Here is a 12061-nt window from a genome sequence, read left to right as displayed (position 1 = left end):
AATAATTCTCTATTTTTACTCAGATGTTGTTATCAAGTCACAAAACCCCTTGACAACATGTCAGCATGTTACAAAGGCTCTGATTGGTCCTTTTGATGTATTTAACGAAGTTCACTTCCCATCACTGCCATTACGAACATGTCTTGGGGAACAAACAGACTGATAAATATTTCACAGTTACCCATTCCATCTGAAGGACAAAATTAGAATTTATGTCATTGCTCGTTCCGGTCCTATTAAGCCCTGAATTGCATGTCAATATAATGATAAAGGCAGCCACGAGTTTCAGTTAATATGTCTTATTTCCTCGCATTCTTTGATAATGCTGCAAGAAGCACATTGGATGTAATGGAAATAAACTTATTGCTTTACACAGACAATTCTATTGAGTTTTTTTAGAAAGAAAGAAACAAGATTTGCGTTTAGGGTAAATCAAATAAATCAAACAATTGTATGATTATCAGAACTGTTACACATTTAGGTACGTAATGAGAAATAGGGTTAAGTATTGCATTCGAGATCACTGCACTTATAAGAATGTACATGAGATGTGTGTGGATGCTTGGACAGTGGGGACTAAAGGTTTTTACTGCTATCCCCCTGTTACACCATACTGCGGAATATAATGTACATCTTACTAAGATACAGTATACTAACTCCCAACTGACAGACCATCTCTTATCCCTTTAACACTGAGTACAAGTCAAGGCAGCAACAAGCATCATCTGTAAATGAATGAGGGAGTGAGTTTGGTTTTACGCTGCCTTTGGCAATATTCCAGCAACATCATGACTGGGGACACCAGAAATGGGCCTCACACATTGTACACATGTGGGGATTCATACCCACGACTTTCGTGTGACGAGCCTATACTTTAACCACTAGTCTATGGCCACTGCCTTCATCTTTAAATGTCTTCTGTTATGACAACAGGGATTAAACCTCAACATCCTCTCTTCTGGGTTGGTGCACTATCCATTAGAGCAGTTTATATATGTATATATATGTCCGCTTTAAATAACTTTTTCCAAATATTTCTACATAAGGTACAAACTAGCAGCCTCAATTCTACACTGCCTGCTGTCCATTCTCGACTTGCATCTCAACATCAAGCAATTTCTCTCCATTTCTAAGCTGATCACTGTTATCAAGAACATAGCTAGTCTGCAAGTGGACGGCACTGCCATTATGAAATATGCCTCCCTCTCCAAAGCTGACTTTCATAAACGATTGATTTATTTTTCATGCTTTAAACACAAATGAGTCGTTAGTTTGCTCAAGAAAACCTGGCACATAATGAACAGATATTAAACACGTCAGTTAATTGAAAAAACGTCCAATGAAGTTAAGGAAGAAATCAACTGCATGATAAATATTTGCAAACATTCACCACTAGATGAATTGTTGATAACACATGCTTAGCAGCACTGCTTTCCTCACACACGTGTTTTCCTAGATGAGGTCAATTTGGAATTAACTGGCAATTTATTCTTTATGATTTATTGGCATTCTTTTATTGGAAGTAGAAATTCAAAGTGTAGAAATTGAAACCAGACTCAGATCAAACACAAACAATCAGCTAACATCATTTCCTTAATTCTACAATTTAATCAAATTACCAAGCACATCTATAGCATTTTTTCATTTAAATATGTTTTCTTTCTGTGATCTAAGTACAACAAATTATGAAACTACAAATGTTCCCGAAGATCAAAAGTGTTAAATGCCTAAATCAGCCATTAAAAACTGCACTCCAATTTTTCAATGAAGCCTACCTGATGTCTTAAATCCAAATTGAACTAATGTTAATGGCAAAAAATTACAAGAAAGTTTACACTTGAGCCGAGGGGAATCCTGTCAGATTTGCTCAAGACACCCAATAATGGCCAAGAATACACCAAAGCCCTCGAGGAGGACTGAGCTGACATTTTGTTCAATTCACCTGAATGAGGAAAAAATAGTGGGGATCTCTCCCAAAGAGCTGCCAAACCTGAACCAAACTCAAGCATTTGTTCCTGAATTCTTGCCCATTTATAGAACACTGAATTTTCAATGTCATCTCAATTAAACTGATTTCGCCTTTTTTATCAAGAAATTCATACAACACTTGAACGCTGGTTGTCAAGCATTCCCTGGAGAAGTCATTCTCAGTTTGCACTGTGCCATGTCAATATTCAACTTTTTATTTCGGATTACTATCATCACAGACATTCATCAGAACAAAAGACACCATGTTTCAAATTTCCATCAAGCTTTCAAGCTTTTTTATGAGTTATTAAATGATAAACCTTTGGTTCTATTATCAAATGAAACTCGTCTGAATTTGTTCTGTAACTGAAATTTTGATACTTTAATATAAAAATTGCCTTCATTTTTCAGCAACCTATTAATAGAATTGTCACCACCACTTTCCCAGTCATGGTGAAAGAAATCTTTCTTGTAGATATCTCAAGACAAGTTATTTACTGGCGTCGATGATATAACAAGTTGTGGCCAGAATAATTACCATTATACATACCTACTCCTTTGACTTGATTGTAGTCTTTGTGGCTGTAATGCCACTTTTAAACCAAATTTTATTTCTCTGGAATAATCTGAACGGCTGTCAATACAGAAAACCTACTTCCTAATGCTGAGCATCCATATATGCAAAGCCATTATGACAACTGTAAATGAACCAGATCACTATGCGAAGCTTCAGGCGAATGAAAGAGAAGACATTTCACAGGATGAAATTTACTGTTGGCGATGAAAGAAATGTAGAGAGCTCCACTATGGTCAGTAAATATGCCATTCAAGCCTCGTCCTCCGACAGAGCACACAATCACCACTAGTTTATTACATCAAGGCATTTTGGAACGCCTCTAAATCACTTCGCTGTGCTAATTGGGCTATCGTGCTGAGAAAGCCCATAGAATTGGAAAACCGAGTCTAAAGACTTCACGATCATGTTTGCCGAGTTGTAAAAACATGCTTAGGAAAAGAAACGCCAGCAGATGTACCAATCTGAGGATGTTCCCAAAATTGCAAAGAGACTTTGGCTTTAAGGATGAAGGAGTTTTGACATTTGGACAATGAGAAGTATTCTTGACAAATGACTATGTGGTAATTTTGACAACTAGAGGAATAATATTGCATGTGACAGTCGTTAATTGTGTTTTTCAAGATGCACTTATCATTCCTTTCCATGCAGACACACAGGATGCTAGCTTACCTACAACTTGTCGCACTCAAACAACTGTCAAATCAACAAGAGAAGGACTGCCACATACCTGAAAGAAAATATTCATACATTAGCAACAGAAAGTGTCTCATAGCAACGAAGAAAACAACAAGAAACAAAAAAAACCACATGTCACTCATGATGAAAATGCTCGTTGGAGATATTGCCTGACAACATTCAGGGAAATATATTGTTTCTTTGTCGACAATATTCCAGCTGTATGACGGTGGTCTGTGAGTAATCGAGTCGGAGCCAGACAATGCCGACATTAACATCATCAACATAGACCTAATCAATTGGGATACGATGATATGCCGAAAATGAGCCTGCTCAGGGTCACGACAGCACATTAAATATAAACACCAACACAAAATTTGAAAATAATTCCATCCCCATCCCCTCCGCTTCCCAGGAAAGAAGAGTGAGTGAGCATAGTTTTATGCTGCTTTAAGCAATATTCCAACAATATCACGTCAGGGGACACCAGAAATGGGCATCACACATTATACCCATGTAGGGAATCAAACCCAGGTCTTCAGCGTGATTAGCGAATGCTTAAACTACCACGGTACCACACCACCCCTTAACAATGAAGAACATTCTCAAGATTTCAAATCCAAATCTAATCAGTCAGTCCACCAAAAGTTATAAAATGATGAAACATTTTTGTGTTCTTCAATGCTATATTTTAAGAAGTTGTATTAGTAATTTCCATACCTCAACATGATTCAACAATACTTCTCAGATCGCCCAAATAAACAACATCAGATTCAGTTAAGCAGTTATGAAAGTGTTCATGTAACATGCTGACATTTTTAAAACAAATACTTCCGATCACAGACATTACAGCATGACAGCTGACATTCTCATGGTTTACCTCCAGCACCAAATTTTTGACAAAATTCAAGACTTTAAAAACACTGTCCCCCCCATATCTTGTTCAAACCTTGTTTACAATGGCATCAGCGCAGCTGCAGCGATAAACAGAAAAAAACAAGCAGGCACAGCAAACTAAGATTTCACGAGATTGGTTTGACGGGAAGGGAGGGGAAATATGACATGTAAACAATATTTGGATATTCACTGACTAGACCTCTAAACTTCTTTGAAATGTGTATATTCTATATACAACATACCTGTTTAGAATGAAGGTTTGGTATATACATTATATTTGGGATTACACTTGCTCATTAAAGTACAGTTTCTAGTGCTTTTATGAGAGTCAGTCTGGGATTTGAACCGACAGTATCAGAGTCAGGCATCTAATCACCTGCACATGTGAGTGAGTGAGTGAGTGAATGAGTGAGTGAGTGAGCAAAATGATAGATATTTGGCTTCATATTCTAATCTGTATTTGTTCTTTTCAAGAAAAGATGCAACATATTCCCAAAATGAAAACGGAATTAGCTACAACAAATTCTATTAATTGAAACTATTTCAAATAAAGAGAATAAACCTCCAGTATTCCCACTAAACAGACCAGCAAAATATGATACAAATAAGACCAAACACGAAAATTATTTCTCCAAAAGCAGAAAATAGAAATGGTAATTTTAATTTTTTCATCAATTTTAAAATCATCGCCATAAACATCCACATTTCTGAGTCGCATGAATGTCAGCAGTTAGGATAACAGTATATGCAGCAATGGGTGATCTTTTTCCCTCCCTCTGTTCAATGTAAGCCTCATGGATGACATAAAAGGCACTTCAGCATGTGGCCAGTGCCTCCAGGTGTTAAATGTCTAAATTGTCTATTTCAGTCAAAATACAGGTGTACTAGACAAAAGCCAGCAGTGATCCCCACTCCCCGTTTCAAGCAGCCCACTGTGCTGCAAGGCTTAATTGCTCATATTTCTGTCTCTCGTAATTTGTACTTGATTTCTTCACCTCATGTGGTTTATATAAAATTGTACACATGTGAGTCATTTATATCTTTTCATACTTATGATATGTAATTTATGATTTCCTACTTAGCTGTTGCCAGTAAGTATGCTGCGTATCAAAAACAAGTGATAAAGAGAGTGTGTTTTGACAATGGTTCAGTACATTACACTTTTCTCATCGCTGGAGAATTACATGATACATTCATATATTGCACCACATGGAGGACATGGAGGTGAATATTGTTTTATGCCACACTCAGCTATAATCAGCTATATGGCAGCGATCTGTAAGTAATCAAGTAGACCAGGCAATCCAGTGATCAACAGCATGAGTATCGATCTAAATAATGGGGATACGATGAGATGTATCAACCAAGTCAGTGAACTTGACCACCAAATCCAGTTATGACAAGGATGGGTTACAGAAGATTTTAACCCGGATCTTCACAGATCATGTAGACTGAATGCAGGATAATTGTAACTCCAACACCTTCAACATTGGTTTGTAGTGGTTGTAGTGATGATTGTAACTTCCAACACTTGCTTGTGGTGGTCACAGAGCTGATATGATCATAAATCCTATCCTTTAACATTGGTTTGCGGTAGTCACAACACTGCCAACATTGTACCTACCATTCTCCAACACTAACCTATGCTACTCATTGTACAAATAGGATCATAACTATCACCCTTCAACAATGGTTTGCGATAGTCACAGAGCTGAAATGATCATAAGTCCTATCCTTTAACATTGGTTTGCGGTAGTCACAACACTGCCAACATTGTACCTACCATCCTCCAACACTAACCTATGCTACTCATTGTACAAATAGGATCATAACTCTCACCCTTCAACAATGGTTTGCAATAGTCACAGATCTGAAATGATCATAAGTCCTATCCTTTAACATTGGTTTGCGGTAGTCACAACACTGCCAACATTGTACCTACCATTCTCCAACACTAACCTATGCTACTCATTGTACAAATAGGATCATAACTATCACCCTTCAACAATGGTTTGCGATAGTCACAGATCTGAAATGATCATAAATCCTATCCTTTAACATTGGTTTGCGGTAGTCACAACACTGCCAACATTGTACCTACCATTCTCCAACACTAACCTATGCTACTCATTGTACAAATAGGATCATAACTATCACCCTTCAACAATGGTTTGCGATAGTCACAGAGCTGAAATGATCATAAATCCTATCCTTTAACATTGGTTTGCGGTAGTCACAACACTGCCAACATTGTACCTACCATTCTCCAACACTAACCTATGCTACTCATTGTACAAATAGATTCATAACTATCACCCTTCAACAATGGTTTGCGATAGTCACAGAGCTGATATGATCATAAGTCCTATCCTTTAACATTGGTTTGCGGTAGTCACAACACTGCCAACATTGTACCTACTATTCTCCAACACTAACCTATGCTACTCATTGTACAAATAGGATCATAACTATCACCCTTCAACAATGGTTTGCGATAGTCACAGAGCTGATATGATCATAAGTCCTATCCTTTAACATTGGTTTGCGGTAGTCACAACACTGCCAACATTGTACCTACCATTCTCCAACACTAACCTATGCTACTCATTGTACAAATAGGATCATAACTATCACCCTTCAACAATGGTTTGCGATAGTCACAGAGCTGAAATGATCATAAGTCCTATCCTTTAACATTGGTTTGCGGTAGTCACAACACTGCCAACATTGTACCTACCATTCTCCAACACTAACCTATGCTACTCATTGTACTATCACCCTTCAACAATGGTTTGCGATAGTCACAGAGCTGATATGATCATAAGTCCTATCCTTTAACATTGGTTTGCGGTAGTCACAACACTGCCAACATTGTACCTACCATTCTCCAACACTAACCTATGCTACTCATTGTACAAATAGGATCATAACTATCACCCTTCAACAATGGTTTGCGATAGTCACAGAGCTGAAATGATCATAAGTCCTATCCTTTAACAATGGTTTGCAATAGTCACAGAGCTGATATGATCATAAGTCCTATCCTTTAACAATGGTTTGCGATAGTCACAGAGCTGATATGATCATAAGTCCTATCCTTTAACAATGGTTTGCGATAGTCACAGAGCTGATATGATCATAAGTCCTATCCTTTAACAATGGTTTGCGATAGTCACAGAGCTGATATGATCATAAGTCCTATCCTTTAACATTGGTTTGCGGTAGTCACAACACTGCCAACATTGTACCTACCATTCTCCAACACTAACCTATGCTACTCATTGTACTATCACCCTTCAACAATGGTTTGCGATAGTCACAGAGCTGATATGATCATAAATCCTATCCTTTAACATTGGTTTGCAGTAGTCACAACACTGCCAACATTGTACCTACCATTCTCCAACACTAACCTATGCTACTCATTGTACTATCACCCTTCAACAATGGTTTGCGATAGTCACAGAGCTGAAATGATCATAAATCCTATCCTTTAACATTGGTTTGCGGTAGTCACAACACTGCCAACATTGTACCTACCATTCTCCAACACTAACCTATGCTACTCATTGTACAAATAGGATCATAACTATCACCCTTCAACAATGGTTTGCGATAGTCACAGAGCTGATATGATAAGTCCTATCCTTTAACATTGGTTTGCAGTAGTCACAACACTGCCAACATTGTACCTACCATTCTCCAACACTAACCTATGCTACTCATTGTACTATCACCCTTCAACAATGGTTTGCGATAGTCACAGAGCTGAAATGATCATAAATCCTATCCTTTAACATTGGATTGCAGTAGTCACAACACTGCCAACATTGTACCTACCATTCTCCAACACTAACCTATGCTACTCATTGTACAAATAGGATCATAACTATCACCCTTCAACAATGGTTTGCGATAGTCACAGAGCTGATATGATCATAAGTCCTATCCTTTAACATTGGTTTGCGGTAGTCACAACACTGCCAACATTGTACCTACCATTCTCCAACACTAACCTATACTACTCATTGTACAAATAGGATCATAACTATCACCCTTCAACAATGGTTTGCGATAGTCACAGAGCTGATATGATCATAAATCCTATCCTTTAACATTGGTTTGCGGTAGTCACAACACTGCCAACATTGTACCTACCATTCTCCAACACTAACCTATGCTACTCATTGTACAAATAGATTCATAACTATCACCCTTCAACAATGGTTTGCGATAGTCACAGAGCTGATATGATCATAAGTCCTATCCTTTAACATTGGTTTGCGGTAGTCACAACACTGCCAACATTGTACCTACTATTCTCCAACACTAACCTATGCTACTCATTGTACAAATAGGATCTCATTGTACAAATAGGATCATAACTATCACCCTTCAACAATGGTTTGCGATAGTCACAGAGCTGATATGATCATAAATCCTATCCTTTAACATTGGTTTGCGGTAGTCACAACACTGCCAACATTGTACCTACCATTCTCCAACACTAACCTATGCTACTCATTGTACTATCACCCTTCAACAATGGTTTGCGATAGTCACAGAGCTGAAATGATCATAACAACATTAGGCTAGTGGCAGCCACAGCATGATAAGACTGGGTCTCCAGGAAGAATGTGATCACAAGCTTCCTTACCTCAGAAAAGGGCACACCAAGCAGTATCTGTCTACACAGGACACCACACCAACCACGATACTTTCCTATGAATATAAATGTAAGGTACCCCCTAGACAGGTCAAGTCATTAGTGCTGGTTAAAGATATCCTGGTTTCTTTTGTCTGAGACAAAGCTCTAACTTGGTACCAATGTACAGGGACAAAAAGCTTTTTTTAATCATCTGGCCCTGTTCCACAAAAAGCCACCTTTGAGCTAGAACTACTGCATGCCAATGTAAACTATTGGCGGTTAGAATTGTCCGAGCACTAAAATCACACATCAGACACAAAAGAATATACTATGGAGGCCCAAACAATCGGTCTCCAAAGAACTGATGAAAAGAGTATGAATTGCAGTGGATGCTTAACATACTCAGTTTCTATTTGTCAAGAGAATTACTTTTTACTTCATCTCTGATTTGGGGCGGTGGGGTAGCCTAGTGGTTAAAGCGTTCGCTCGTCACGCCGAAGACCCGGGTTCGATTCCCCACATGGGTACAATGTGTGAGGCCCATTTTCTGGTGTCCCCCGCCGTGATATTGCTGGAATATTGCTAAAAACGGCGTAAAACCAAACTCACTCACTCACTCACTCATCTCTGATTTGCTTCTACATTAACTGTAGTTCCTCCACTGGCCACCCAGAGTCTGCTTTATGTTCCACCACAGCCGACACTGTCTTACACATCACCAATAGACAGAGGCAAAATACTTGTGAAATACCAACACTGCCATACACCTGGGTGAGCTGGCTGGAAACTCAACATGTATGTACAATGGCCGCAGGCAGACCTTTGTATTCTGAAGTTCGGAACAAAACCAAATTTCCTCAATTCAACACAAACCTAAAAAAGGCGCATGCAAAGATCTGTCTTTCGAAATGTTATACACAAAAACTGGTACATTACTTCTTGGATGTCGATCGAATTTTACAAAAGCATAATTTATGCATGTCTGTGATGAAAATTACCTATCCTCAGAATTAGTCCTCAAATCTTCCCTCTAAACTTGCCTTTGAAATATTTTCATTTAAAAATGGTTGAAACATGTATTACTCTTTGAATACTTGTACTGACCAACTGGATCTTCATTTCAGCTTTAGTCGTAATTTATCATTGGTATCATCAAACCTATTCTTACAAAAATATTCTGCATTCTCTCACGTAATATCAAAATAAGTTGCACAACTAATTTTGCCATCAAGAACTTCTTTGAACAAAGAAATGTATCCCATCAGTGAAATTTTTATACAGACATCTAAAGCATAATTCAATACCAAAACACAAACCTCAAAAGATCAGCACTTCTGAACTTTATAAATGATAGTCAAAAGAATAATTTAATGAAACTTGTTTGAAAAACAGCAACATTCTTCAATCTCAGACTGTGAACATTAATCGAAGTGTGGAAAACTAATCATCTGATCCCAGACTAGATCCATGTTACATCTGCACACCAATATTTCAAGATCTGTTAAAGTTGACTCCTGGCTACAAGGCAGGGTATATCCTCCTCCCATGCGCTGGGCACGTGGCAGAGAGAGTCAGCAGGGGGCGCCAAGGGGAACAAAGCTGGGGGTATCTATTACTGGGGAAGGAAGTCAGGAGGCATGCACAGAGCCCCACACTCCACACACAAGTCAGTGCACTGCTATACCATGTCAGTAACCCCAGGTGTCCAGAGAACCATCTGACTCAGTGTACTGATCTCTGTATCATTAGAGCAGTACCTTATGTTAATATCTGAAACAGTGTATATTTGCAGCCATACATCCACTGTGTTGTCAGAAGAACTGTACCCTTGTACCTGTTATTCCACTGTATTGTCAGAAGGACTGTACCTTTGTATCTGTTATTCCACTATTGTCAGAAGGAATGTATTTTTGTAGTTGTTATTCCATTATGTTGTCAGAAGAATTGTACTACTGTAGCTGTTATTCCACTGTCTTAACAGGACTGTACCTATGAATCTTTTATTCCATTATGTTGTCGAAAGACTGTACCCTTGTAGCTGTTATTCCACTGTATTGTCAGAAGGACTGTACCTTTGTATCTGTTATTCCACTATATTGTCAGAAGGACTGTACCCTTGTATCTGTTATTCCATTATGTTGTCAGAAGGATCATACTATTGTAGCTGTTATTCCACTGTTAACAGTCCTGTACCCTTGTATCTGTTATTCCATTATGTTGTCAGAAGGATTGTACTATTGTAGCTATTATTACACTTTTAACAGTACTGTACCCTTGAATCTGTTATTCCATTATGTTGTAGAAAGACTGAACCCTTGTAGTTGTTATTCCACTGTTGTCAGAAGGACTGTACCCTTGTATCTGTTATTCTATTGTATTGTCTGAAGGACTGTACCCTTGTACCTGTTATTCTATTGTATGAAGGACTGTCTCTTTGTAGCTGTACCTCCACTGTCTAGTCAGAAGGAATGTATTTTATATCGGCTTCAATGCTGACTGATGTCTGCACCTGCGGTACTGTCCACCTTTGCATATGCTGTGAATAAATCATCATCCGCAATCTACATTTACATACATTGCTATGCACTTTTGTGGCTTTTCCACATCTGCAAATGTCCCACATCATACATCAAATCTTTTGTCTATTCCACTTGTTTATCTTACCAAAACACTGTCCTTTTCTTATACTGTTAATTCACCTTAAGAATCGTCCACTCCACATTCCAAATGTAACCTAATCCATTCTAGACAGAGTCAGTGTCTAACCATGCAGTTCCCATACTGTCTTACTGTAGTCTATCTCTCCCTGATGTGACCTCAAGTAGTCCACCCTTGCACCTTGACTCCTGTGGTCTCCCCAAACACAAAGACCTCCATATTCTAACCCATCCCCTTGGTGAGTAAATACATGCCATATGTTGTTTATAGCCCCATCAGATCATCAGAGTCCTGGAATAAGTTAGATACCCCCGACCACAGACTTGCCATGGATGGTTCATGCTCTTTCATGAAACCAAAACTTTTGAAAAATGTACTTTGACTGAATTGGACCATCAGGTTTAAGAACTGAATAAAACTTGTTTCTCACTTCAACATGTCCTATCCCTCAGTTGTATCAATCTTCTGTTATCCATGAATGTATATTTCCATTCTTGATGGTTAAGGTCGTAGGCTGCTCCACAAAATGTTTTCCTTTTTGATCTTGACTTCAATGACACTCTACTAAAATATTGTTCCTACTCAAATTATTCTAATGAGCCAGACAAATTCATTTCCAAGTTAGATATTAGAACAAA

The 12061-nt window shown here is 38.3% G+C and overlaps 1 protein-coding gene across 13 annotated transcripts in view; it reads right to left on the bottom strand.

Moving 5' to 3' along the window:
• The window catches only part of LOC137298154 (poly(rC)-binding protein 3-like), a 351152-nt gene that overhangs the window by 83964 nt on the left and 255127 nt on the right, over window positions 1-12061 (bottom strand). For 8 of the 13 annotated variants that reach the window (XM_067830288.1, XM_067830270.1, XM_067830290.1 and 5 more), the window contains one exon: window positions 3215-3272. The exons of the other annotated variants lie outside the window; for them this stretch is intronic. The gene's annotated coding sequence lies outside the window, so the exon portion shown is untranslated. The remainder of the gene's footprint in view (window positions 1-3214; window positions 3273-12061) is intronic. 13 annotated transcript variants of the gene reach the window in all.

The sequence above is a fragment of the Haliotis asinina genome, chromosome 10, assembly GCF_037392515.1.
Source record: "Haliotis asinina isolate JCU_RB_2024 chromosome 10, JCU_Hal_asi_v2, whole genome shotgun sequence".
Lineage (NCBI taxonomy): Eukaryota > Metazoa > Mollusca > Gastropoda > Lepetellida > Haliotidae > Haliotis > Haliotis asinina.
Note: the sequence above shows the minus strand (reverse complement) of the source record. Positions and strands in the feature narration are given on the sequence as shown.